This window comes from Macrobrachium nipponense, chromosome 23, assembly GCF_015104395.2.
Source record: "Macrobrachium nipponense isolate FS-2020 chromosome 23, ASM1510439v2, whole genome shotgun sequence".
NCBI lineage: Eukaryota > Metazoa > Arthropoda > Malacostraca > Decapoda > Palaemonidae > Macrobrachium > Macrobrachium nipponense.
Genome location: NC_061090.1, coordinates 18235368 through 18243172, shown reverse-complemented (window position 1 = coordinate 18243172; position 7805 = coordinate 18235368). Strand labels below are relative to the sequence as shown.

The 7805-nt window shown below is 33.5% G+C and overlaps 1 long non-coding RNA gene across 1 annotated transcript in view; it reads right to left on the bottom strand.

Moving 5' to 3' along the window:
• Window positions 1–413: 413 nt before the first annotated feature.
• LOC135196278 (uncharacterized) overlaps window positions 414–7805 on the bottom strand; it is a 62320-nt gene continuing 54928 nt past the window's right edge. Inside the window, exons 2-3 of the long non-coding RNA XR_010310356.1 lie at window positions 4766–4917; window positions 414–1465 (exon numbers count right to left, since the gene is read on the bottom strand). This is a non-coding gene — a long non-coding RNA (uncharacterized LOC135196278). The remainder of the gene's footprint in view (window positions 1466–4765; window positions 4918–7805) is intronic.

Below are 7805 nucleotides of genomic sequence, written 5' to 3'. Positions count from 1 at the left end.
AATGACTGATTTTGTTAGTGCTCAAAATTTCCAATCTAATTTATGTTCCTTTAAGTATATGTTAGATGACTTTGAACTTATGAAAGACTATCGTTGGTCAAGCTTTCATATGTTTCCATTTGCAATGGCATCTTTGTGCTCTGAACAAGTTAAATCTGTGCCTGAGACTCCTTGATGTCTAATGCTTCTTCTACCTAAGCTTTCCCAAATTAGCTGGTGATACCTATCATTTTTTCAACCCTGCATCTTTTTCCTCTCTGTAGGAGGGTCCCAGAACTCCAAGCCCCTGCAAATGCTAAAACCTCCACCAATACTTGATACACCTAAAAAATGAATGCTAATAAACGCCTACTACTTCGATAGCTCAAGCACCAAATACCTGCCCCCACCCCCCCTAAAAAATGCTTATAACTGACTATTTTGTAAATTTTATCATGAAAAATGTAGTTACGAAAATATGAAAATACAGTAATTATTGACTATTTCTCTATGAAAAATTTTGCGAATAGGAGAATTTTCCACGAATAATTTGGCTGTATGTTCCACAGAAAATGTGTTAATCCAGATCCATGAATAGGCAGGGGTCGATTGTATTAGATTCCCCAAGTTTTGTATCAATGCTTAAATCCTCTTTACCACTCTCTAGTCTTTCCAGGCATGTTATCAGATTTATAATTGAATAAACTTATTTAGCTGAAGATTACGTAATTGATTTATTGATTGTAGGCTATCTGGTATCACAACTATATCATAAGTCCAGAAATTTTTAGTATACAATGTGCAGTTTGTACTGGTAACAACTGTGGCCAGCTACTAATTATGGATCTTGGTGAAGATAAAAATCTGAGAAACATATTCAACTGTACCTACCATACATGAATGACCAGGAATAGGCTAATTACCTTTTCTGTGTATACATGTTTTCCCCTCATGCTGCAATAGATAAGCAAGACTATCTACAATCTCCTGTCAAAATTAGCATTTAAAGATTTTGGTAAACATATATTAGTTATTGTTTTTTATAACACCAGAAAACTTCTTCCTTCTGTTATTTCTTATTCATTTACTCATTATACTTTACATTAGTTAATGCAATATTTATACCTAAAAGTTACAAGTGTATGGTACTGCTCTCACAATATAATGATATATTTTAACACAGAGTTAGGTCCTCATCTGCTCTTCTAAATATACAGGCAGTCCCTGGGTCACGTCGAGGATTCCGTTCCTGAAGCGTGACATTGGCTGGAACACTGTACGTTGAAAAATTGCTAAAAATGTAAAATATAGTGATAAAAGCCTTACCTTGATCCTTTGGTTGTCTTGAAAACTTTCCAATTGATTTGCCTTGCTTCTAGTGAGGTGTGCATCCAAGCTCTAAGAATTTTCTCCAAAAAATGTGTAATGTTCTAACATCGCTTACAGTGAGTGCACTGTAAGACTGAAATGACGTCACCTCTGTAACCTGGAACAGATTTTTTTATGAATATATTTGAAAAGTGCTGTAAGATCGGAACAACATAAGCAAAGACTGATGTAAATCCAGGACTGTTTTGCTGGTCCAAGCTAGGTTGAAAATCTGTTGAAGGTAATGATTTCACTGCTGTGATCTACACATCTGTTAATTTATACATTTTCAAGGGTACATGAGACAGACTTCTCTTAAAAGGTTGGGTAGAATAAAAAATCAGTGTTCTGGTATGACCTTTGAAAGCCTCTTTTTATGTAGTAATTTGCATAAGATAATTTAAATTCTATTTAAATTGCACTGATTTAGTGCTTGACTGATTTACTGCTTAATGTTATTTTACCAAATTCTCATTTTAGTGTAGAGCCTTGGTAGGAATGTTTTTATAACATGCAGTTTTGTACAGCATTACAAATGATTCCATGAGGGTACTGTTGAAATGATAAGTTTTATATAAATTATGGTTTCCAAACTGTCATTTCTTAAATCATAACTGTGTGTGCAGGAATTTAGGGCAGCACAATTTAGAAAATTGTTTATCCAAGAATTTCAGTGATGAACCTCCTATCTTCAGGAGGGAAGCAAAACTATGCAGGAAAGGCAAGGTTGTAAGGGTGTTTACTTTTGGTAAACATAATCATTATCCTTATTTTCATACCAACCTCCTATCTTCTTGTCTTTTTATGGTTAAGTTAACTGAAAGTACACAGGACAATGAGAACACAAACTTTCACAACTGGCTAAGTCCATTGTTATACTGTATATTAATATGTCATAAGGCTATAAGAAGTACTTTTAAAAGTCCACCCCCATGAACTCTCTCCATCCTTTTCTAGCCATCCTTGTACAATTTGTTTCATCTATTAAACAAGAAAAAATTATAAATCTTGCTCCAAAGTAATTTGGAAATCACTGGTGGATGATCTGAGGACAACTACAGATTAGTATGAGATTCGAGGGCTGGCACATGACTGAATAGTCTGACAGGTAAAAATAACTTTTGAAGAAATCTACCTTTAAGCTGGATACTTAGGGATGAAGATATTCTAGTTAAAAACTTTTCACTGTTTTTCTTATCAGTGCCAGCCACCAGACTTTTCTTCCAGACATATCAGATATGTATGTCTTAATATGAAAGAATGATTCCTAAGCTCTAAAGATAACATCACTTTGTTAAGGGCACCTTCCAGACCACCTGCAAAAAACCCTATGTACAGAGACCTGACAAGGAACAAGGACTATAGACATAAGTCTGTATGTATTATAATAGATATGTTCAATTTATCACTCTTAATCTCTTTTGTTTTCAAAAAAAAAAATTTAAAAAACTATGTAGTGCTGGACATTAAATGAATTTTACAGGATGTCAAGGAAGGAAAGACGGTAGTTGTGCTTCCTAATAAATAAAGCCGAGATGGTTTGTTATCCAGGTAACATTCTTTGAGATAGTTTAAAAGATCAGTTTGTGGAGATCTTGAAACTTCTTTATCTTAAATTGTTCTTGAAACTCTGTTGACCGTGATCTCGCAAGGTGTTACTGGACCCATTAAGACCTTTGAAAATGGGCACTGGGATGTAGGTACGTATCTTGCATTTTTTTTTTTTTAGAATTACAATGAATCTGCTCTTTGACATTTAAGGTTATAACCAGCAGATTTATTGACTCCAGTATCTACTGCAACCTTGCAGTAGATACAAGACATGAGAACTATATATATTTGCAGTTATAATATAATCATAAACAGGAAAGAAATTGATGCAATCAGATTCAAGAGTACTTCAGTCTGCATATGTTACAGAGATTACAGTCTTACCAAAGTAGGAAAAATGACCTAGTTTTAGCAGACATTATTCTACTTCTCAATATTTGCAACCTATGCAAGATAATCTTTAATTACCTGTTGAGGCTACTGAACTGAGATGAACTGTCATACCTTCTGGCTGTTGTACTAATGTTGCCAAACATTATAAGAAAGAAAACTATATAACATTTTTATATATTGTCTTGGAATCCTTCACCAACTTCAGTATATCAGCTTGAAGTAAAACCAATCTGCTGCTTTTTCCTTTACAAAGCTCTCTTCCTCTGTCTTTAGTTCTGAGCATTTTTTAATCCGATCAGACTTTTCATGCTGTTCTCTTCACTTCCACAAACCAGTGAAATGCTGACTCCTGTACAATTATTCCATAATGTCTGGTGTATGAAAGCATGCATGTTTGGTGTGTACATACATATGTATATTTTTTGTATTCTTTATAGCTAGATAGATACGATAGACACAATAGAATCTTACTATGTTCAATATATAACTACCTACGGTATATTCAGATAAGTAACCAATAATATCTATGTTACATCCACTTTTTTGAGAACCTTCATGTGTTGTGTGCACTGTTGTCTTGTATGCTATAATGGAAAAGATCCTTGTATACACTGTAGTCTTTTCACTTACAAGAGATAATTCCATTCTTTTCAACATCCCAGACTGTACATACAGCACAATGTAATCCTACATGTATGTGTTTATTGAATGTCCATGTCCTTACTAATGAAGAAAAATGTTCTGCTATGCTTTTCATATGTCCAGGATTGTCGTTAGTCTTGTAAGTAACAGCATTTTGGTTTTCATTGTTGCAAGTTGACATTTGGTTTGTAGATGAACCTAAATTTATTTGTAACAGCAAGGGTAATACTTTGGTTATTTGGTAATTAAGTAATTAGCATAGTTTAAATTTTAGAGAACATTGTAAATAACCTGGAAACGGCATTGACACGCATGAAGTACATCAAAGGTTGCCATTTTAGATTGTCGTTAGGTCTTATGTAAAAATGTCGTTAGGTCTTCTTATGTAAAGATTATACAGTTTTTGGTTTCAAATATACTGTATTTTTCTATTTTTCTGCCAAGTCCATGTTGTGCTCCATGAATGACTGTACATCTAAAATCAATATGAACAGTATGTACAACCAATGCATATTACATAGTCCCAAAGATACATTTTTGGTAAAGGACTTCTCAAAAAAGTTTGTATTATTGGAAAACATCTGGGACATTCATTTATTATATTTGATAAAATGGCAGTTTATGATTTTAGTTCATTATAAATGAATAGCTGTAGTGGTGAAAGCTCATCATATGAACTGTGCTGGTTGAACTTTGGTCATTAATGAAATGAAATTTATTTGCATCAGATTTTCACAAATCCCTTAGTGCTTATTAGACTGAACAAGATTCAAACATTCTCAAATATCTAGGCTGACTTTAAAACCATTAAGAATTCCAAATATGTATATACCTTCATTGCTAATGCTCACACACAACCCATCACTGAACAGCACTGATTTTAGTCATATAGAAAATAACAGCCAGCTTTTAAAATCCTTCAGATTAACCTGTTCTGAAGAGTCGTTGTCTTTAAGACTTCACAGGCAGTAGACCTTTCACCTCCTGAAAGATTCAGTTAAGTTTGGGGATTAACATGGTCAATGAAGTTGTGCTCAGGCCCATCATTTTATACGAGAACCGTTTGTGTAGTGAGGTTCAAGATACGTATCTAGAAAATGTTAACTCAGGAGCAAGACTTGCAGAGATCAGTTGAACTCGAAATGAACGGATAGCACTCTCTCGGTCTTTGTCAGTGCGCCAGTTATTGTTAATGGACAGAAGTCATTTAAAATGCACAGCAAAGAGTAAAAGTGTGTGTGATGTAAGCTTTCAGAACTAGAATCCTTATTATTAATGACTTTTCCAAGTTAAAATCCATGCTGGGTTTTCTGCATTTCCTTACATTTTCCAGTCATTAAAGCGCACCAAATTATACTTAGACCACAGCACAGGTATTCCAAATGTACTTTTTGTTTCTTAGATGTCATAAAAATTTACTTTTCCTCGCCACTTTAGATCCAGTATATGTATCAAGAACACAGGGGAAAACTTTGTACATTTTATTTTACCAGAATGGACGAAAGGTCATATCATAGCATCTTACTTAGTCCTATTACATGGTTTTTGTTTGCTATGGAGAGTAAACTCTAATATAAGGGAGGTTAATTATACACTTTTCCCTTTTATTTGCTACTTTTGAAGAAAACTATTTTGTAATAATAACAGTTTTTTCAACTACAAATATAGCATGTAAATGCTGGCTAATACTATAATTAAAAAAGATGGCAAGAAAGAAGAAAGCTGAAAAAATTCCTTAACAAAACGAAATGTGCAAGTGTAATAGCCACAATGCCCTCTTAACTTCTTGGATTCTTTGCTCTTTTTTGGATACGCTTGTCACTAAAAGGCCTGAAGATCTAAGTTCAAAGAAATGTTTTTTAAGAAATTGTGATGTCTGGTACCAGGAAACGAATATATATATATATATATATATATATATATATATATATATATATATATATATATATATATAATATACATATATATATATATATATATCTATATATATATATATATATATATATATATATATATATATATATATATATCTTACCCCCCCATTCAACAAAACTGCACAAATTAACAATTCTTACCCGTGGCAGCAGGCGCCCTCTATCTGCAAGCATGTCACTAGGCTATTAAGCTCACATAAATACAAAATAAACTATTTATTACCCAAAGCAGATGAACATAAAATAGAACAAAATGATTAATAAGTCATAGTGATAAAAACCCAAGTCTGCCCCACAAAGAAAACTATTAAGTTATCATTCCACTCTCCTGGCTAAGTATTCACTCCCAGACTCAAAATGTCAGTTGTTACATTGTATTAGTCAAGTTAGAGAATCCCGTCTCTAATGTCATGGAATAGAGCCCATCTTTGAGATGGGGGTTTTCTCCCGACACTTGGCGTTCGCTCAACCGTCTTTCTTCCTATCACAAAGGAATGTGTCTTTCCCTCAAGTGCCCCGATCGGTCAGACCTGTGACATCCGTACATACGAATGTACAGTGGTGCTCAAATCTCGTGCGACATGATTCTTTTTGTATCGTCCAGATTCTCAGACTCAATGTGACAGTTGCCAAGTAGCGCTTTTTGTTTTATTTCGAATGTCGTACACGTCGATAAGTTTGCGAATTCACAACAAATACTATTTTCCTGAAGAATATATAGATATGCTCTCTTTCATGCACTGCACTGGTATCATTCGTAGTTTACATCATATGGATTGAATACGTATACTTTTTCACTTGTTAGCTCCTGGCACGGCGACACAAGATTGGTGGGGTTTCCAATGCCAGCATGCACAACTTGCTACTCGAAGTGTTCATTGCAACTACCTCTACAGCATATGACCGTAGGTCTAATACCACAACAGCTATAACAAACTTTTAAAATTAGAATTATACGTTACAAACAGTTTCATTTGGATTTCGAAGTTTTACGCTATTTTCAAACGGTGTGTATGCTGCGGTAATGATTTATAGGTCTAACAAAAATATCTAAGACTACTGAGATGTAATTTAATTTACTAAGGGTTTATTTTTAGAGATTATCCATTCTTTGTAAGAAGAAAAAAAATGTGAGGATTCTTTAAATTATCTCGAGAAGATAGATATCCAATTAAATAGTTCATTACTATTAAAGTCGTCTAGGCCTATGCAAAAAAATGTGACTAACGAAGACTTATTTTGATAAATGTCGTGCCGCTTAATTTTGGTGTGTAATTGATTCATTGGATAACTTAAAGTGCGAGAATATGCGGATTATTTCATATGCTCTCCGGCCAGAAATTATTGGAGTGTGAACGTTAGTGTAATGTATTTTTAGCATGTAAAGAAAATAAACATCTAGGCCTAGGAACAATGTCTTGGCGTTAAAAAAGGTATAACTTGCATGGGCGAAAATCTGTTATATGGTAGTAAAAAATAATTTTTTGAAGTGGTAAAGTAAAGAAATATAACACAATTAATTCTATTTTTTATGAAAACACAAACATTCCTGTAACAAATATAAAGTAAATGTTCTTAAGAACATTTCATTGTCCTAACACAAGTAAAAAAGAAAAAAATACATTCAAGTAGACCTATTTGGATAAATAAATACATAAAATACTTGAGAGCTTTTACAGTAACACATCATATTTAACTGAAATACATATATTTTTACACCATAATAAGGAAACTATAATACCTAAAGAAATAAGAAATTAATATTTTGTATGAGAGCCTAAATGATCGATTACTCTATTAATCCCGTTGGGCATTGAATCTACTCAATTTTTACATACGTCAGTTCCTCTGAAGGATTCCCACACTGACAAACAGTGGGAAATTAAAGCGTGTTTTGTATTTGGAATACCACCTTCCCTTCCCTTAGTCATGATACCC